The sequence below is a fragment of the Homalodisca vitripennis genome, chromosome X (genome assembly GCF_021130785.1).
Source record: "Homalodisca vitripennis isolate AUS2020 chromosome X, UT_GWSS_2.1, whole genome shotgun sequence".
NCBI lineage: Eukaryota > Metazoa > Arthropoda > Insecta > Hemiptera > Cicadellidae > Homalodisca > Homalodisca vitripennis.
Window position 1 is genome coordinate 22,405,321 of NC_060215.1, and position 21,400 is coordinate 22,426,720.

Sequence of the window (21,400 nt, forward strand, 5' to 3'; positions counted from 1 at the left end):
CGTGATCTGACGTCGTAAATGAAACCGCTCGGAAATGCCTCTGATGCGGGCTTCGGCGACTCCTTTCCGCGCCTCTGGCGAAAAAAGAAAGTTTCTTTCGAAGATATTTCTAAAATTGAAGCTCAGATCACGTGAGCACTCATAAAGATTAATTGCAAGTTTTCTGTTTATAATACGTACTTATATATTCACCTTCTTATATCGCGTAATAACAAATAGAAGATAGGGACAGAGTGGCCTTTCCGAATATTACCAATGCACTGATTATAACTATTTAATGGTGCTAATACTTTTATGACTTTTAACAATAATAAAACTGAATAAATTTAGTTTTTGCTTATATGTAAACTGAAGTTGTATACTGTATTTATGTCATCTATGGAAATTGAAATCTCTATTGAAACATCTTTCGTGTTATATTTCAAACTTATTAAACATCCTTTTAATGAGTTTGTGGAGATATTATATACTGCTTCTACTAATACAGTATTTTTAATTTTGCTAAAATTTTGCTAAAAAGTTGTTTTAATATAATTTCGACAAGTCCAATATTATAGTTTCTGATGATATATACGACTGTAACAGTCAGAAATAAACATTCTGTAAAATACCTATGTATTACATCTGGATAGAAAGGTAATTTTGACAGAAACGTTCACTGAGGCTGTATTAGAAATAAAGTTCTGTATAATTGATATTAACAATGCATTTAAGTAAGTTTTTGACGATGTCATAACGACATAAGTCGAGTATGCACTCAAAAGAGAGATCTCCAAACGAACTAAGAGACCACTCGCAAATGTGTGCCTCAATTTCGGTTGAATAAAGTTTCGACTTGGATGGCGAGAGCTCTGTCACGTAAAATTACAAAATGGGAGTGTGCTCCCGTTAGCCGAGGTGAAGGGGAGCGTTCAGGTATGAACAGGAGCCTCAACTGACTGACTCTACCGTACCACTGGCAAAATAGTCACTCGCTCAATTAAGAACAAACGAACTTTGTCGTCGTCCATTTTATCACAATTTGAATCGGCGAAGGGCTCTCAAAACGAGATTAATGAAATATAACTTTAGTAAATTACGTGTGATTTTATAAAAAAAGTTTAAAGCAAATGTAATTTCTTCCAGTCATACTTTTAAAATTTAATATCCATAACTTCAACTGTTTTTCTTTGGATATAATTGTGAGTTAAGTCTAAGTTATGTGTAAAATAACTATCACTTATCACGAGGCGATAAAAATGTAGTTATATTAATCCTGGCTAAAAAAAAATGTTTAGAGAATTGTGGCCAGAATTTCGTTTGACAAAAAAAACAAATATTCCATAGGAACCGATTTTACCACCGAGTAGGTGGTAACAAATTAGTATTATGTAGCCGTTTCCATTAAACACTTGTTCATTTTTAATCGGAGATGACGTACTGCGAATCTTATACTGAATGCTTCCTTCATTACTTTTGTCCATAAATATTTACATATACTTTTTACTAAAAATAAAAAAAAAATATTGTTTTATTGCCACAACAACTAAAAACTATGAGAGTGTCAGAAAATATGATAATATGAACAAAATAAAAAGTATTTGAAAGTTTATTATATTTTTAGTTAACTTCTCAAAGGCCAGGCAATTGATTTTCAAATAGGGGTAGCCTTAGTAACCTCCTTCTTGTGCATTTCTATTTACTTTGTACAATTTGCTACTACGTACTAAATATAAACTCAGAAATGAGTATGAAATCTACAGCTCGTAACAACGTGTGCTCTCCGTTGTGCGAGTAGGCTCTCAACTTTGTACACCTAGAAACCTAGTAGTAGGCAATCGCAAAAAATTACTAACTTACAACATGAGAGCCCACTCATCGCTAAGCCGACTCTCTGCGTTTTATTTAAATGACCATGAGTGGGCACTTATCCTTATTTTAATTCAGGTATTCCTCGAAAAGTTTGAAAGAAAAAAGTAATTTTAAGAACAGTAAAAGTCAATAGGCCAAAATAAATTAGGTACGATAATAAAACTAAATTATAGCTCGACTATAGTAATACAAACTGCTTATTTAGGCTATCTATATAGGCTAATTTTAAACAACCGCTTTGTCAATTGGGCCTCGATCAATTGAGTCAAGTTAGTTTACTCTGTGGGATCTACTCTACAATAGTTAAAACTGGTACTCATAACTATTTAACAAAATAGACACCCCTGTTGTGTAGTGCTCGAAAGCGCATTTTTAAATTACTACTGCAGACAGCGTTAGACACAAAATTGACATATCGTTATAAACACAAAACATTCACGCTTTCACATGACTTGATTCTAAGATTTGCCCTAAGGCAATGTTAAACATCTACGTTGCACGGTTTTGTTCCTCTGTTATAGATAAGCTAAGACAGGGTTGTGTTAAAAAAAGTTTCTCAAAATAAATACCTAGTGAAAGAAGCATTTCATTATTCCCAGGATCAAGCCCTCACTTGGTGACTGTCATCGAAGTGCCACGCTTTAAACAGCGTTCGGGATGTCCGGAAACGAAGTGGCGAACAGGCAGTAATCGGCGAGACCGTTGCTTGACCTGGAGAACACATTATTATTATTTTTTGAGAGAGATACTTGATACTTTCTTTATTTATCCTGCCATGGTTTAGACCAATGGTCCACTCCACCACCATGACAGGCAACAAATGAGAGAGAGAGAGAGAGAGACCAATTTTGACACCAATTTTTTATTTTACCTGCCCCGGTTTAGACCAAAGGTCCACTCTTCCACCGGGACAGGCACCAAAACATTACAACACAGAACATAGGTCTTACAAACGTTTGACCTTACAAACATGATTTATACATTGTACAAGGAATACATTGTTAATTATATATCTAGTTAAATATATATATATTTTTGAAAATCGAATATACTATCATGTTTCTTTCGTAAATATAATTCCAAGAGAGAGAGAGAGAGAGAGAGTGAGAGAGGGGGGGAGAGAGGGGGGAGTGAGAGGGGTAGAGAGGGGGGAGAGGGTGGTGAGAGGGGGAGGGGGGAGGGTGGGGGGAGAGAGAGAGAGATTCAATTTGAACTCGAAAGAATGTTTTTAAAGTCTATTTAAAGAGCTTTTGGCTTTTATTTATACACTTCACATTTTTTATGAAGCTTTAATATATAAGAAGACAGAATCCTCCATCTAAATGTCTCCTAAATGTTAACGTATTTTTTATATCTGTTTGTGTCAATCGTTTTTACCGAGTGGGAGTTTTTAACCTTCAAGCCAAACGTTGATAGTGTTTAGTGATTAGTGATAAAAACTTTAGAGGAACTGCTCCCTCCCTCACTTGTTCGGTTATAAGGGCAATACTATACGGACCAAAAAACTGCGAAAGAAAGTCAACAGGAGAAAAGATTGGCTTTTAGGACTTACATTACACAATGGTGTATTGTATTCGAACAGGTATTTCCCTGCCGACAGAAGCGTTAATAAGCGGAGAGGCGTAAACTACGCCAGCATAAATTCTGTGAGCTGAAATTCTGTGTATCTGAATGCACGAGTCGAATTTTAGTTGAACATCAGCGCCAAAACATATTTGTGTTGGTTGTTTTTCTGGTTTTGATGTTGTTATTTTTATAGTTGTGTTATAGTTTTCTTCCCAACAAATTACGTTCGATGCAGATAAGTTTATCGTGCAAGTAGAGCAACTCCAGCCTTGTTACAATGTCAGTTGTAATAAAAAATACAATTTAAATAAATAAAAGGACAGATATTCAACCCAATGGCTGAAGTATACAGAGTAAAACCTCACCACATCGTGCAGACAGAAACGATTTACTCCTCGTCCATTTTGACCCTGACTTGAAACAAAATTGATGAGCGTTGTCTGACTAGAAAACACTTATATATTTTAAAATGCCAGAACGCGGCACATATTAAGTGCCGAAAAAAATGCTTGTGTAGTCACTTTACATTTGGCCGACAGAATCGCGGTTTTTTGGTCCGTATAGTAATGTCTTGGCAGTACGATATGAGCCCTGTGCCGTATGATGGCGTAGTGATTGTTTGTTATATGAAGCGGCTTTTGGTCCGTATAGTATTGTCTTGGCAGTACCGCGAGTTCCGTGCCGTGCAATTATGTAGTGATTGTCTTACTACGTTACGGTAGATTTTCATTAAAATGTATAAAAACATATACAGGGAAAAGCTGTTTCAATTGTTGATTTTAAACTTAAAAATGCACATCCCTAGGATAAACAGCTAACAGTTAAATACTAAGTTCTAAGTGACCGTTTTATATTAATATATCACGTTTTACTGCGGAGTATAAGATTATCTCTTTTATATCACAATTTTAAAACAATATAAATGGCGGAGGTGACAGCGTTATTTAATTATAGAGGTATTGTTACAGTTACAAGTCCATTAAAGTAGGGAGAGAGGGTCTGTAAAGTCCGATTTTAGCGTTTCTTAAGTAAGGGACGACCGCTAATAAACAGTGAAATTTAATTACTTGAAATAGCGGATTTTAAAATAATAAAATCAGTAGACTAAAGGATGATGTACTGTTGTTTTTACGTTACTACTACCAATATTAGTATTCATTATCAACAAATATCACTAATACACGACTAGCGTCAACAACGAAAACGAGGTTAAGACTATTACAAATCAGACATTCAAAGACATTATCGATAGCCGTTTATTGTCATTATTCGTTGTCTTTCTTGCACGTAGCGTGGGAAGTGTGAAAGCGCTGTATTATATTTTCCACCCCTACAGGAATAAAATCGGCATTCCGAAAAGCTACTAAAAGCTAGCCTTGTGTTGCACCTTTAACGGACTTACGCAATGAATGGTTGTCCTGTATCTCAGCTGTTAAAGTTCAAATATAAACAAAACTGAACTATGATAAATGGATGGTATGTAACAACGAGTATACTTTCAGTTTAACGCAAGTTAAAATATACCTCGAATATTAGTACGTATATGAGGAATCCTCCCCACTACTATGGAAAACGGAGGCTCCGCGGCTCACCACTATAATACTATCTTGTTGACTGGGACGTTCTGCTACCTAGTGGCTGAAGTAGGTACTATAAGGTGTAGATACTCGAGTTTGCACGTTAACCATAAACTAACTAGATGAGCAAAAATGACGGGACTTAAATTAAGAATTAAAGCTTGTTTATTTCTCCGTTTAGACATATCAGACCAATTTCAATTTAAATTTTTATATCGGTAGGAACGATAAAAGGTATTACTTTTTAGCGTTTTCAACCAAACTGCATTTGTGAAAACTCATAGTAATTCGGCAACTTGTGTCCCTATTAAAACCAAATTGTTCAAAATGGTTATGTAAAAATGTACTGTTTTAGAATTATAGACTACGAATAGAAGTTGTTATCAATTTCCTATGATAACTTTTATTCTTGATCGGGCGGTTCAAACAATTCTGCATTGGTCACGTTGTGGAGCTCTTAGACATTTAACTTGGGCGTATAATTTTGTAGAGTAGAATTTAGAACTTAAATTTTAACACCGGTTTAATTAAACAGATTTTGTTAATTTACCATTGCCAAGGGCACCTGCTCTTTGAAACGCAGCCTCTATCGCCTTTGACTGGAAGTAGGAACCCGTAATAACATTTTCTTGCAAAGCGTAACATATCATGTGATTTTGTCCACACCAAGTCCCGTCGGTAAAAAATATGGTGTACTCTTTTCATCGGAGGTCCTTAATTTACCTTAAACTGTATGTCGTAAAGCAGTAATCGTAATCCACTCGATCAAGATTTGATTTTTGTTTAGTTTCTTGAAAAAAATTCACGTTGGTGTAAAATTGTCATAAGAGTTTTTATTGGACATTCGTTTTACAGAGGGTGGCCAAATTATTAAACTAGATATTTAAATTTACTACATTTTAAATTAGGTCTATCTCATAACCATGCTTTATAATCCTAGAATATATTGTTATTTTTCATATATTTGCATTCAATACATTATATTAGAACTTTATATTCCTATTTGAGGTATGGAAGTTAAATTAATAGCCAGTTGGTAGCACTTAAATCAGCTGACGTTTTTAGGCAATTTGAACTGGACATAATCTCAACTTCTGTTTGTATCTAATATTGGTTATTCTTGTCTGTAGTGGTTATTCCTTGTAATATGAGCTGGTAACAGTGTTAGTAGTGTCTTCAAGGTTGACATTGTCAAGGGGAAAGGGTTGACATTTTACATTCATAAAAAACCTTTTGTTGGTCATATAAACTTTTCTGAAGTAAATACATAAAAATAATAGGAGGGTGGGACTTTTAAGACGCTATGTACGAGATGTGTTTCAAACACATTTGGAATGTAAAAGAGTAGATACATACATATGACACTTAAGTTGAAACTCAAGATGATTATTTAGTCAAAATGTATTATACACTAGTGACATATAGCTCGTAATCAAGCATTACAAAAGCTTTGCCCAACATTTTCTCAGATTACTGAAAGTGAGTTATAGATTTATTTTCAACATTATCATATGGAGTCATTAGCTTTTCTTCATGCAGTGTTGCTTTCTTAAACTTCTTAATCTAGCCGGGAATCGGTCGAGCATCAAATGGGTGCAATCATAGATTCCTCCCGTCCCGTTCACATCGATTCTTGGCTTCAGGGATCTTACAACGCCTCCATCCTCCCACCACAAAACAAGACGGCATTGTGTATGCCTGATGCCAGTGGTGTATCCAGAAATTTTCTCTGGGGGTGTCTGGAACACCGGGGAGATGGGAATATGGAATAACCGCAAAACAGTAGGGGATCCGGGGGCACTCCCACGGTCAAGTTTTGATATATGAGGTCCTAAAATGTTTATTTTGTAGCACTTTTGAACTAATAAAAGGAGGGCAAAGGTCAGGTCAGTGTGTATAGTAAGTTTACATTAAAACCTCTCTACCATCAATAACTAGGGGGTTTACACCGGGATAATTGAAATCTTCTGCAACAAATACAGTTTATATAAATCGTATTAAATTTAAAACAAAATTTAATCATAACATTAACAAAATATTGGACAGAATCGTCAGTTTCAAATACAAATTCAGACCAAAACTAAATCTTGATGTCTACCTAAAAGGGCTACAATAACGGGAGTTATATTAAAATATATCTAGTTTATTTCTGCGTATAAAACTGTAAACTAACAATAACCTCTAGGTTTATCAATAACAACGAAAAATACCGGGTATGGCTTTTTCAAACGAACTGCAACTTGGAAGATTCATAACTCAGAAGCTTGTGATCCGATTAATACGAAATATTTGTAATAAAAGATAGATAACCCTATACAGTAATTGAGTAGGTAATTTATAATTTCGAATTTAGAATAGTATGTAAATAAAGTTGTCATTAAATTAACATCTTAACTTGTATTCTTGACCATGTGGTTCACAAAATTGGACACTTATGGAGGTCTTAGTCATTATCTTCAGAGCGTAATTTTGTAAACCACTGTTTAAAACGTTTCATGTTAACACAGATTTAAACGAGCAAGTTAATTATTATTATCCTTAACCGGCAGTGCTCGTTTTCACGCGCAACTCGGCAGACTGCCCAGGGTGGTGTCGCCTCGTAGTGACACCGAATGACAACGTAGTGACTGCTCAGTGCTCAGAAAGACCTTTCTAATTATGTACAACACAACCTAGGTTGCTATTTGATTTTTTTATATTGGGGCTGTTAAGTATTTCAACATTCTATGTATATTTAAAATGTGTAAATTTTGGGGCAGGGTGGTATTTGATGATATTTTTTCAATAAGCCGTCTCATCGTTAGTTTTGAATAAAAATGTCGTCTCTCTACATTTGTGCAGGTAGTTGCAATAAATTTACCCACAAACCCCTGATTTTTAACGTTTTGGTGTACCCTGTACATAAGCGGCAAGATAGGTTCAAACTTTTTGCATCAAAATAATCAGTGAAGAAGTACCTTTAAAATGAGGTATAACTCAACATACCTTTACATTTAAAGATTATCCAAAAACCACCTCTACCCCCCAAAAACTACCCTTTTTTGGGAGTTTTAGAGATTTCAAAATAATTTTTCCAAATTCTTTGGGGTGGAAATAGGGGGGTTTAAATTGTTACGAATAATCTACCTCGTTTGGTTTGGCCGCTATACGTACTGTACGGGTGGTCTGCCTCACCCTGTATGTACACTACCTATATCAGTAACTTGAATCGGAAGCTTCGGTTTGCGGAACTTTTACTCTCGGGGCAGATAAAAGTTAACAGATAAATATATATATTTATTTATAAATTATAAACTAATATTTGAAAATAACATGATTATATTTGCTTTAATGCTTTATTACTGAATAACAGCCAACAAAAGATTTCACCCACAATTTAGTACCCGAGGTTTTAAAGGATCACTTGCTAGGATCTAGAAAAAAGTTCTAGAGAAAAGAGGGATTTAGAGACAAACGCAGTTTCTTTAATGATTTTGACATTGTAAATTGAATAAAGTTTGTTCCGTAACTGTATATCTCTTATTGTTTAAGATTTACTATGTAAAACACAAAAAAAGAGCGTTCGAAAAAATATTTTTTTTATGTTTAACGTACAATTAATTTGTTGAATAAGTAATACAAACATACATTTTAGAGATAAACTTGTAAAAAATTTAATACGGAAGAATATTATTTACAATAAGGCAATTACAATGAAATTATAGTTTTTAAAATCAAATTGTACTACCAACACTCAATATGTAGAAAAACAAATTAACGAAATTGAATGACACTGAACGATGAGTTGATGGATTTAGGGGTTAAGTTATTTTAAACTTAGTATGTTGAGAGCGCAATTGTTGATGTTTCGTAGTGCTAGTTCAGTTCCTGTCCACCAGGTTACGGGCTGAATTAGTTTAAACTTTATCTGTTGGGAGCGTCATTGTTGTTGTGTGTTTCTTCTGTAGAGAATAATTATTGGTATTTAATTAAAATTACAAAATGTTCTTAAAATAAATCAAACGTGGTTATATTTAAAAGTTTATCGCTATAAATATAAATTCGGTATAATACAATATAAATACAAACAAAACAATAAATCAAACGTACTTTTATACACTCTCGTCCGCAGATTTAACTGTATAATTTTTTAAATACAATCATGCTACATCATCACTATGGTGTAAGATCATAAGAATTTCTTCGTTGAATCAACTAGTATTTGAAAGCTGCAGTCAGTCATTCTTACCTGAATGTTGATATGCAGCTCATATGCTAATCTATAATAACATTTAGTATTCTTCCTTAAAGACTGTATAATGTTTTGGGTAGTTAAAGGTTATTTATAGACACAACAATATAAATAAATATTAAACTGTATAATTCAGTGTTATTAGAATACCGTAATCTAGTAAAAAAATATATATGTACATTTTACCATACTGATATAGTTTTATAAATACAATTATCATACATGATAATTGTATTTATAATGATAATTGTGTACAGCAACAATTTTCAGATGAAATATTCATAAATAAAGAAATAGGCTACCTACTTAAATAAAAAAATGAGAACAAAATGTGGATTTCTTACTATCAGTCAATATAGTAGTACTATTAAGGCTAGGTTCTTAGAATGTAGGCCTATAAGTTACTGCTAGAAATTAGATTAAAAACACAGTTTAAAAGAGTCAAGAGTCAAACAATCTTTATTCGTGATAATCATGTTACATAGAATAGTGTCAAAAATTAGTTTTAGAATAAACAGTAAATTACATACAAAGAAATAACAATTTTTATACATTATTCAAAAAGATGTATAATATCAAAAAACTCCAAATAACTATAAATTGGGTTGTTGGTAAGAAATGTTTTGAGCTTTTGTCTGAAGTGCTTTACAGACAACAGTCTTGTGTCAACAGGTAAAGGATTGAAAAGCTTCACTGATACCACCTCAAAACTTTTTTGAGTTCTTGCGTATTTATGAAATTTAATGAAGAGATCCTGTCTATGTCTGGTATTATGCTCATGTATATCTTCAAAGGCTGAAAAGTTTCCAATATTGCATCTGACATAACTTAAACAGTCAAGTACAAACATTGCTGGCCAGGTCAAAATTCCAAGATCTTTGAAGATTGGTCTACAATGTGCTCTAGATGGGGCTCCTGTCATTACCCGTAATGCTCTCTTTTGAAGAACCAATAGATGAATAGCAGTAGAATGAGTTATGTATACTGTAACTATAATTCTGGAACATTTTGCAACTTAGTTCTCTTTTCCACCCCTTGAACTGATATATTGTTTTGTTTAGGAGGACAATAGCATAACACAAAGCTTGTATTTTGCAAATCTGCCTGTTAATTAGGTCATGCCCTCTATGCATTAGAAGCTATAATAAATGGTTGAGAACGGCATAGCTTTGAAGGGAGCAATCCGTTTTAACTCTGAGAAGTATATCTTAACTCAGATTACAGAAAAAATGCTTTTAAGTGAGCAAGAGAACCACTCGAGCATGACCAGGCAAGGAAGGTTTCCTTCCCCATGTAGCATGAGCTACAGGTGCTGAAGCTGCATTGGCACGTGCTGACAAAGTGTACCACACTGATGTACGTGTGTAAGCTCAAATTTTCATATTTTTCTGTAGAGACATCCCTAATGAAGGTTTTATCCAACATTCGTTGAACATGGCTGTTACTCTCTCAAGTTGTAGGTATTATGCGCTCTATGCTGTATTTATTATGGCTACTAAGGCATAGAGGGCACTACCCCTATGCTATGCACCTGACTTACTTGGAAACCAAGTATGAGCAAAGGAGTATATATTCCGCCTAGTGATAGCTGTTTCGATGTCGTTTCATTTCATCTCTTCAAACGCAGATAGGCAGCAGATTTCAGCTGTCACTGAGTTACAGCGTACTCAGTTTAAGATTGAGAACTTCACCCTCTCTACGAGTACCATCCAAGCAAGGGTAGGAGACTAAACTCTACTACTAAATTTTACTATTTAATAAAATATATTTTTATTTAAGAATTATATTTAATAAAAGTTGATAATTTGTTTTAAATTGTGAACTTTTCAAAAGAATTTTGTTGAATGTCATCAGTTTTTCATAAAGCTTCTGAAATTTGAGAATTTTTTTCATAACGTCTTATATTTTCACGAATTTTTAGCTTTTTAAACAAATTTGATTAAAAAAAATCTTTCTCCTTGATAAAAAAATGTTCTATTTGTTTTTTGTAGATCTGTTTGTGGTATTTTAGGTGGTTCACTTGATTTTCTGTTGGCTCCAATATTGTCTTAAAATTGACATATATCGATTTACATGATTTTGATAATGACATCAAAATACAACATTTATTAAAATACAAGTAAATTTTTTTCTTCTCAAGGTTAAGTGTTTGTTGCAATCTTTAACTCTTCAAAAGTGTAGATGGATTTATCCCCGAGTCAGATGCATAATCGTCTTTTTAAGTCATGTGGAAGCATGTTAATTAGTCGTACTTTAATATAGGAAGGTTTCTTGGAGAAAAGTGTAGTTCTTTGCACCAGTAAGGAGAAGTCATTGCCATGTTGTATGTGATGATCATGAACTGTCATTCTAGCAAGTTTCCTTGTGAAACAGCATGACTGATGACCAATTATGTAGATAGATACCACTCTAAGAATGCAAAGGGTCTTAAAGACTTCTCAACAGCTATCTCAAGGTTGAAGACTAGCCGGGACCCACACAGTGTGCTTTTGTGTAACAAGGGCTCATTCGAGATTGTCAATTGAACAGCTCCTCCAAATGATTATCCCATAACAAATATGAGATTAAAGAAGGATAATATACTATTTTTGTGTGTGTTAGTGTGATTACAATTCTTTTTTCTTTTCAATTAAAAAAATAGCAGAACTGAGTTCAGAACACAGCTTGTTAATGTGAAGCTTCCAAGGTTATTCATTTAATATTATATCTAGACGCTTGTTTGCTTCAACCCTTTGTAAATTTGAGGTTTGGTAATTTCATTTTTTAGCCTTCCTAATGCTATAAGTTTTGTCTTGGAGGAGGTAAAAAACAAGGTAATTGTTATTACATTACTGCTGTACCATTCTCATGGTGATGTAGAAGTAGAAGTAAAATATATTTATTTCCTCAAAATACAATAAATATTTACATGTGATTCATTTTACATAGAAAAAACTAAAACTCAAATGTCTTGTTGCCAGATTTGTTTTAGGCTACATAAGCCCTACTTAAGAATAAACTGAAATTAAATTAAATGTCGGTTTAATTTAGTAGTTTTAAAACAAAATAAAAAAATAGTAATAATATTTTTGAGGAAATAATAGGGCTTCCAAGGCCAAGCCTGTTTGGAGGTTCCATCAATGTGTTATGACAAATGGTATACAAGAATCCAGCTTCAGAATTACAAAAAAATAAAATTCAACTTCTCGCTAAAAAACAAAACACGCATCTATTTAATTTGCTTAAATTGTGCCATATATTGTAAAATAAAATAACTCCTTGTAAAATATACATGCACACAAATATCTACATACATATAATAATAAAATAATTTTAATACAGTCATTACTAATATAAAAACGTAAGAAATCAAACAATTAATTAACAATACCTTGCTGCAATGTATGCTACTACAACTTTAATTTACTTCATCCAGGAATCTCTAGCAGTGTTTCAATCTCTTTCATACTAAATTACCAATGTTTAAGTCTTTTTACAAATATATTTGCATTTTTAGAAGTTTTAATACGGTCTGGTAATTTATTATAAATCCTAGTTGCAAACAAAATATAGGATTTTGTAAAAAAAGGTTGTACAAGATTTTGGGACAAAAAAATGCATTTCTATTCCTAAGTCTATGTTTGTGTGCATTATTATCACAAGGCATGTTACCATTCTTATTATAGAACAGTCTCATTACACTGCAGACAAACATACTGTAATAGAAGTATTTTTAATGTTAAAAAAAAAGGATTGAACACTCAGTTTTATTTTTAAAGGATATTAATCTTATGAAATGTTTTTGTAGAATGTATAATGGCTCAATGTTTGTAAAATATGTCTCTCCCCAAAAAACTATTCCATATTCTAATCTACTTTGGACCAAAGCAAAATATAACATTCGTAACAATGTCTCATTATACATTTCTTTTAAATAATAAAAGTATCTCAAAATATTGTTTAAATTGTTTTTTTAATTTATTAATATGAATTTTCCACTTGGTTCTTTCGTCAAAATGAATTCCTAAATATTTAATGTATTCCGCTCTTTCTACAACAGTACATTTAACCGTCCCACATTCTCCCTAGTAAATAAGACAGTTAGGACACTTATATTCCGGATTAATATAAAAAATAACGTTCTTCTGTTTCAAATTTATGTACTTCATTTTATCTGCACTTAACAGCATATTATTATTGGTGAACCACCATTGAATTGCCCTAAGATTATTTTGCATTGATGATTGAACCATATCCCAACTTCTACCAACATAGCAAAGGGCAGTGTCATCGGCAAATGATGTAACTTTTCCTTGAAATCTAGCATTACATAGATCATTTACATAAATTATGAAAAGGGTTGCTCCCAGCACAGAACCCTGAGGGACCCCTTGCTTTATTATACCCATTTCACTGATGTACAAATTTATTTTTAAACATTGTTTTCTTTCTAGTAAATAACTCCTAAACCATTTATGACTAACACCCCGTATTCCACTTTTATATAATTTGTCTAACAGAATACCATGATCAACGGTGTCGAAAGCCTTTCTTATATCTAAAAACAAGCCTTTGACACATTTGTTTTCATTGATTCTATTATAGATATCTGTTATAAAATTTGACACAGCACTTTCATTATTCATCCCTTCCCTAAAACCAAATTGATTCATGCTAAAAAAATATTTTCTAAAAATTTAACTAATTTTTGTTTCATAATCTTTTCGTATACTTTATAAAAACATGAAAGCAAAGATATAGGCCTGAATTTGCTGCATTTTTTATTCGAGCCAGTTTTGTACATGGGTATGACTACTGCAGTTTTCAGACACTCAGGAAAAACCCCAGTCTGAAAACTTGAATTACTTAAAAAAGTTAGATCTTGTAATATATTACAAGAAACCTGTTTTAATAGAAAAGAACTAATCCCATTAATTCCTGGAGCTGTATTATTTTTTATAGATTTTATTACACTTTCAACATTCTGTGATAGGATGGGAAAGATAAATATTGAACTTAGCTGATTGGTTACAGAAAAATAGTCCTTCAATATCAGCGATGAGGACCCAAGGGGTGGAGTATTGCCCAAATCGAGATTGTCTACTATATTGAGAAAATAAGAATTTGATTTAATTTAATTAAATGTATGTGTTAATATCCAAGAGCTCAGTGTAGTAACTGCCAGTTAACAGGACAGTATCACCAACATACACAATAGGATAACATACATTTCTGAGTTAGTTTGGAAAATCTGAAATGAATAGTAAAAACAAAATTGGGCAATATCAATAGGGACACCTCTTTTAACCATTTGTGATTTTACAATTCTTTTAGTCCCATTCTGTACTTTTTAATTTTAAATATTTGCTCTCTATCTGTAAGTTAACCACAACACTTCCCTCGAATCCTAGAAAATTGATCTTGTGGAGTATTATACTCTGATCCAAAGATTCAAAGGCACACTTGATACAAGTATAAAAGTGAATGAGGAAATTGCTGAGATAAGCTGTAAGACTGATTATTTGAGCATGATTTTAGATTTTGAAGACTGATTTGCAGAAGAAAAAAAACAATGTCAGTTCCATAGTATTCTGGAAAACAGAATCTAAACAATGGAACAATTACAAATTTAAATTTAAGATATATTTTATAACAATACATATGATATTTAATATTAATATGTCTATGTGTCAACAACAGTAAATTTGTAACTCATTTAATCTTTGCTCCAGTAATAACCTAAACCTTGTTATTCAAGACTACTGTACCATGGAATCAATAAAATACTTTAATTTGTCGCCTCATAAATTAAGATGATGAACAATAGAATATGAAGACCAACTGTGTATTCTTGAAGACATATAATATATATATATGAGAATCAAACCAACGTAGGTGGTGTTTTAAAACTACATAATTCTTCTCCTTCACTGAGATCTGTGAGGCAAGGTTATTCTATAAACAGGTCCTTATAAGCCATAGGACATGTTCATTTGTTTATGTTTGTAACAAGTATCAAGTCTCATTTGGACTCCAATAATACATCACTTGCAAGAACTTGACCCTGAATCGGGATCAAAACATTCTTATGAGGCACGATATCATTTACAAAATATAGTAAGCTATTGATATGCATTATTATAGCAATGACTGATGTTACCATTATTATTGTTGTTCTGTTAAATCAGTATTATTCATTCTCATTACAACTGATGTATCCCTTATCTTATTTCTTAGTGTTGTGAAGTAGTTTCTGTTTATTCTACCTAAATTTAGAACATTTTATCATAGAAAATGTATATACATTTTATGTAGGGTTGTTGTACCTCGGATCACTTTTATACATTTTACTTTTATTATTTTATTATCATAGTTGTATGGTCAAAGAATCATCACATTTTAAATTAGTTTTTATGACAAAAAACCTTTTATCTTCTTTTATTAATTTTTTAAAATTTCTTTACAAATGATGCATGGTACATGATGGTCATGTACCATGGATTACACCCTCATGTACCTAGGATCACTAACTTCATGTACCTTGGATATAAGGTGGGTCATTGGTAGTAGAATAATTTTTGTACAAAGTGAATAATTTTTTTATTTGGGGAACATAAACAACTTTAATGATAAAGTCTAACTATTACATGTCTATTCACAACTAATAAAACTTATGAGAAAATGCAATACAGTCATTTAACATTGTAGTTTAAAAAATCAAATGGAAAACACAATTGTCCTTATGTTCTTGATGAACCAGTCATTATTGTAAGTTTAGGTAATTTAACAACTATATTCTCAATCATGACATCAAATATCTCTTCAGATTCTTGTACAAATTTGCTGGTGACGCCAATTCTCTTGTTAAACTTAATCTGCAATTCAAATCCTTGAGGGTATTTCTCTAATATTTAACCAAGATAATGCTCAGGCTCACCAACTATTTTTTGAAAACCTACTAAGACGTATTCATCTTTTTCAAAGGTCGGTCTCTCAAAAAGTTGCTATTCTTGTTGTTGATACATTTCTTCATTTACTTATTCTAGTAGTCATGAATAGCAAGCATCTTCACTGCCAGAGTCAGGATCATCATAATAATGCCCAGAACTGCTGTCAAACAAGATTTTTGCAATAGCTTTGTTTTTATTTTTGCTCTGAGCATTGTCATTTGCCAATTTTTAATTTTGTTGCTCCTCTTTTCTTTTTCTTCTTTTATTGCTAATTTCTTGGGAGTATCAGTAGCAATTTTAATTCTTCTGGGCTTTTTACCTCTGTTACCTTTCTTGCGAACCGGAGCTTTAGGGAATGGTGCCATCTCTTCTGGTGTAACCATTGTATAAAGCTTATTTTGAGTAATGGTATGCCTACTTGGTGTTGCTGTTAGTTGTACATTGTCCTCTGACTGTGTTGTCACTGATTGTATGGTGACCTCAGACGGGGCTGCTGATTGATTGCTGCTCACTTCTATCGCTGCCTAATGTTCAGTTGGACTGTTGAAGGAGGACGATCAGAGATGTACAATGCCAAAAAGTCATCATCAGAAAAAAAAACGTTTTTATATAGTGGGTAAATTCCAGGTTCCTTAAATGTTAGATGTACTAAATGCTCGAGGAAAGATCTGGCCAACGATTTCAGCAATGCAATATATATCAAATACCTTGCCAGGATTGTTACAAAGCCATGCTTCAACTGCCTGGCTGTAATAGGTTTTCAAAGGTGAATAAATGGTAAGATCCAAAGGTTGTAATCTATGTGAGGTGTGGGAGGTGGAAATGGTAAAATTATCACACCAACCTCTGACACCTTTGCATTGACTTCCAATCAAAGGTGTTTCGTGGTTGTCTGTTATTAATATGACAGGTTCATCCTTAGAGGGTTTCGAATGTTTAATGAAATGGTTAATTAACTTTAAATAGAGTTCCTCAGACGACCATCCAGATGGATTAGCTCCTCCAATTGTCCCCGGTGGTGTCTCTTTCAACATGAACTCCTTAAAATTAACCCTTGATAATATTAACATGGGCGGAATGTGGTTTCCAATTCCATTGATACAGGAACTTAATGTAACTAATTGTCCACATTCAGCCGACATCATTGCTCTGAGTTGCTTAATGCCTTTAGGAGCAACAATTTTAGTAGGATTTTGCACTGTCATTAATCCTGTTTCATCTTGGTTCCATATTTTTTATGGTGGAGTTGGCCAAAAACACTTATGAATATCTTTTAAGTTATTATATAACTGAGAGATATTATGCTTATTAATGCAGTTGCTTGTGCCAGGCTAGTTTTTGAGGTTCTCTGATCAATAAATTGCCATGTCTTGTTAAGAAAACTCCTCATCCATTCTTTTTCATGGTCATTAGAGACCAGGAGCCCTCAAATCTGATGGCTTCTGTAAGTCTCAGATTTGGAGGACATAAATATAAGTAAGAAAGGCACAAAGATCATTTTAGAACTAAGTGGGAGGGCAAAAGTCTCTTTCCCTCAGGAGAAAAAATGTAAACTATTTGTTAGTTATACATTTTTAAGTAATACAAATATTTAGATAACAAAACAAGATGAAGCTCAGGGGTCACTGAGTTTTAAAATGATAGTGACAATGATGATGGTGGTAATGATGGTAGTGATGATGATAGTGCAAAACCAAATATAATGAAACAATGAAGCCGTGGTTAACTGCTAAGTTCAGCTATTCAAGGGAGAGTTCACTCTAATGTAAGCTCAGAGCAACTAAACCTGTCAGTAAGTAATAGAATGTGTTTACAATAATTTTCTTAAACTTAATATTCATAAGAAATCAGTAGTTTTACTGATGTATTGACAATTCAAACCATTACAACTGATGATCTCCAGAGTGTTAAATATAAATACACTAGAAAACTGAATAACCAAGCTAAATGGGATCAGACAATCTTAATACGGAAATATTCGGATAATACAGATGTTTCGATAAAATATGTTAATGTACAGAAAACCTGAATATCAATTAGCATAAATGGTTTATTTATATAATAAAAAACACTTGATATCTTCATTGTAATTTTGTACACTTCATAATGATTATTCATGTTTTTAAAACAGGCCTTGGTTAACTGGGCATGTTGGATAATCAGACTTTTACTCTACTTCTTTTTGTATTTTTATGCTTTTATTCATTTCAGGCTCCTCCTCGGTTATAATATTTTATTAGCTTTAAAACTAGCTGATTCCCCATTAGGATGAAACATTGCATTTGGGAACTGCTAAATTTGCAAGTACTTCGGCTAAAACTTTTGAATGTAAACCAGTTGGCTGATATTAATTACTGACAGGTTTTTTCATATTTATGCTAATGAGCCATTGTCAGCTAACAATCACATTAAAGTCAAGTACAGCATAGGTACAGTATAGGGACACAACATATTACATCAACTCTGCTTCAATACAACCTCAAAACTAGTGTTCTAAAATTGAATTAACTCCTTTTGTAGAGTTAATTTGTCGCTGACTTATGACTAAATAAAAGCGTGTTAAAAATGCTCAGTGAAGAGTGAATCCGTCGTGCAACAAATTAACCTGATTAATTTTCATTTGACGGGTGGGAATTTGACTAGCGGGAAAACAGTAAATAACATTACACAGTTTATTGTTTGACGCTAGATTGTATAAGCATGCTGATTGTCTTACAATGTGATGTATAGTGCATAATGTATGCGAATGCATCACAAATTGCTTTACCAGTTCAGCGATTGTGATGTAGGTTTGTGCGTGGCTCCTTGCATCAAGGTTTCCCATTTTAAAAAAAAAACATTAAAAACGGTATTCACTAACGACTGTGTGTAATAATGTCATTCGTTTAAAAGACCAGTGTTAAATTAAACACAGCCAAAAAGGTGTGTTTTAAGAAAGTTTTTAGCTTAAAAAGTAGTTATTTTGTAATTAAAATATGCAATAAAAATAAGCACTTTGTTGTCTGTCTACTTTTGTAATTTTTAATTAGCCATTAAGGGGTTAAATGTGTAGTAATTCTGGTTTAACCAGAAGAAATACTACATTAATGAAATAAAATAAGCATTTTGTTGTTCATTAGAAATGAACACTCTAGTGAACTGAAATGGATATGTTCCACCAGCACGGTCGATGATACAGGTTACCAAAAAACCACTGGCTTGGAATGAGCAGTAACGTCCAGTAATGTTTAGTTTGGTCCTGGAAATAAAATGAAAAATTATTTTTATCTGCATTTAATAAAAATAAATAAATCAAATGATAAAATAAAAAACTCTAGAATTTCTTTAAATAACATTATTAATATAACGTCTTACCACAGAGAAAAACTCAATACCTTATGTAATCACTCACATGTCCACACATCTGTCAATAGCACAGTCCAGGGAACTTCAGACAAACCGGTCTTGTTCATTCGCTCTATGTATATCTTCTTCAGTTCAGCCACAAACTGGTGACTGCCATCAATGGACATGATGGAGAGAAGAAGCAAATTCCACTTGAAAGCTGTAGTCCTTTGGTAAGACATGTGTAAAACATGTATGACAATTTTAGTGTTTTTTGAACTTTCAAAAGAAATAAATATAAAATCACAAAAATATTTTGGAAGCCCTGAATTTTAATTAAAAAGTAATGCCAAAATGTTAATGGGTTGTTGTTAAATAATCTTGAAGTTTCAATGTTGAGGCTGCTCTAAACGGATGTAGTCATGTCATTAATCATAGAGTTGTAGCTGCTAAAATAAGGTACAACAAGACACTTCATCAGAAGACAGTTTTCTTGCAATGAATTAACTGAGGAGAAATATATATCGCCGAGCGTTTGCGTTTTGTGCACATAATGGATGTCAACCACTTAATCGCGGTAAGAAAACATCACAATTACTAATTTCATGTATCAAAATTTGTGTAGTTGTATACGCAGTAAATATATTCTCTATAAAAATGCATGTCAATTGTATCACAATATTTTTTATCAGGGATAACCTGGTTGGAAAATTAAAAAACATTTAAATGTTAAACACATATTATTTAAGTAATATAAATGCACGCGTAAAATAAATGTTTTATATATATATATATATGTGTGTGTGTGTGTGTGTGTGTGTGTGTGTGTGTGTGTGTGTGTGAGTCTTTTAAAATTACACGATCATATATACAGGGTGAGGCAAACCACCCGTACAGTACGTATAGCGGCCAAACCAAACGAGGTAGATTATTCGTAACAACTTAAACCCCCCTATTTCCACCCCAAAAAATTTGGAAAAATTATTTTGAAATCTCTAAAACTTCCCAAAAGGGTAATTTTTGGGGGGTAGGGGTGGTTTTTTGGAAAATTTTCAAATGTAAAGGTATGTTGAGTTATACCTCATTTTAAAGGTATTTCTTCACTGATTATTTTGATACAAAACGTTTGAACCTGCCGCTTATGTACAGGGTACACCAAAACGTTAAAAAATCAGTGGTTTGTGGGTAAATTTATTGCAACTACCTGCACAAACGTAGAGAGACGATATTTTTATTGCAAAATAATGATGAGATGGCTTATCGAAAAATTTCATCAAATGCCACCCTACCCCAAAATTTACACATTTTAAAAATACATAGAATTTTGATATACTTAACAGCCCCAATCTACAAAAAATCAAATAGTAGTAACCTAGGTGTGTGTGCGTGTGTGTGTGTGTGTGTGTGTGTGTGTGTGTGTGTGTGTGTGTGTGTGTGTGTGTGTGTGAGCGTGCGTGTTATAATAAACATATAATATATATTTTACTAAAAGTATATATATATATATATATATATATATATATATATATATATATATATATCTACAATATAATATATAATATTTATATATTAAAATCTGTTCAGGATCCATCACTTTCCTATGAAGACAATCAGACTGAGGATTTCAATTGTCATTCAAAGCACAGAAAGTTAATCGTTTGGTGAAAAATGGAGTATTTTTGTCTTAAAACTTATTATATATGTGATAGACACAATCTAAACTCCAATGCTCCATACCAATACCATTGACAGGGTTTAGAGAATCATAATAGAGAGAAGGCTCTGTATTTTATGAACTCAGCTTTAGCATTTGAGATCTTAAAATTAAAAACACAACAGATGAGGTCTTCCCCAGATACAGCCGGATTTGGAAATTACTCATGATGGATGTCTTGTGGGCCAGAAACTATCACGAGATCAAG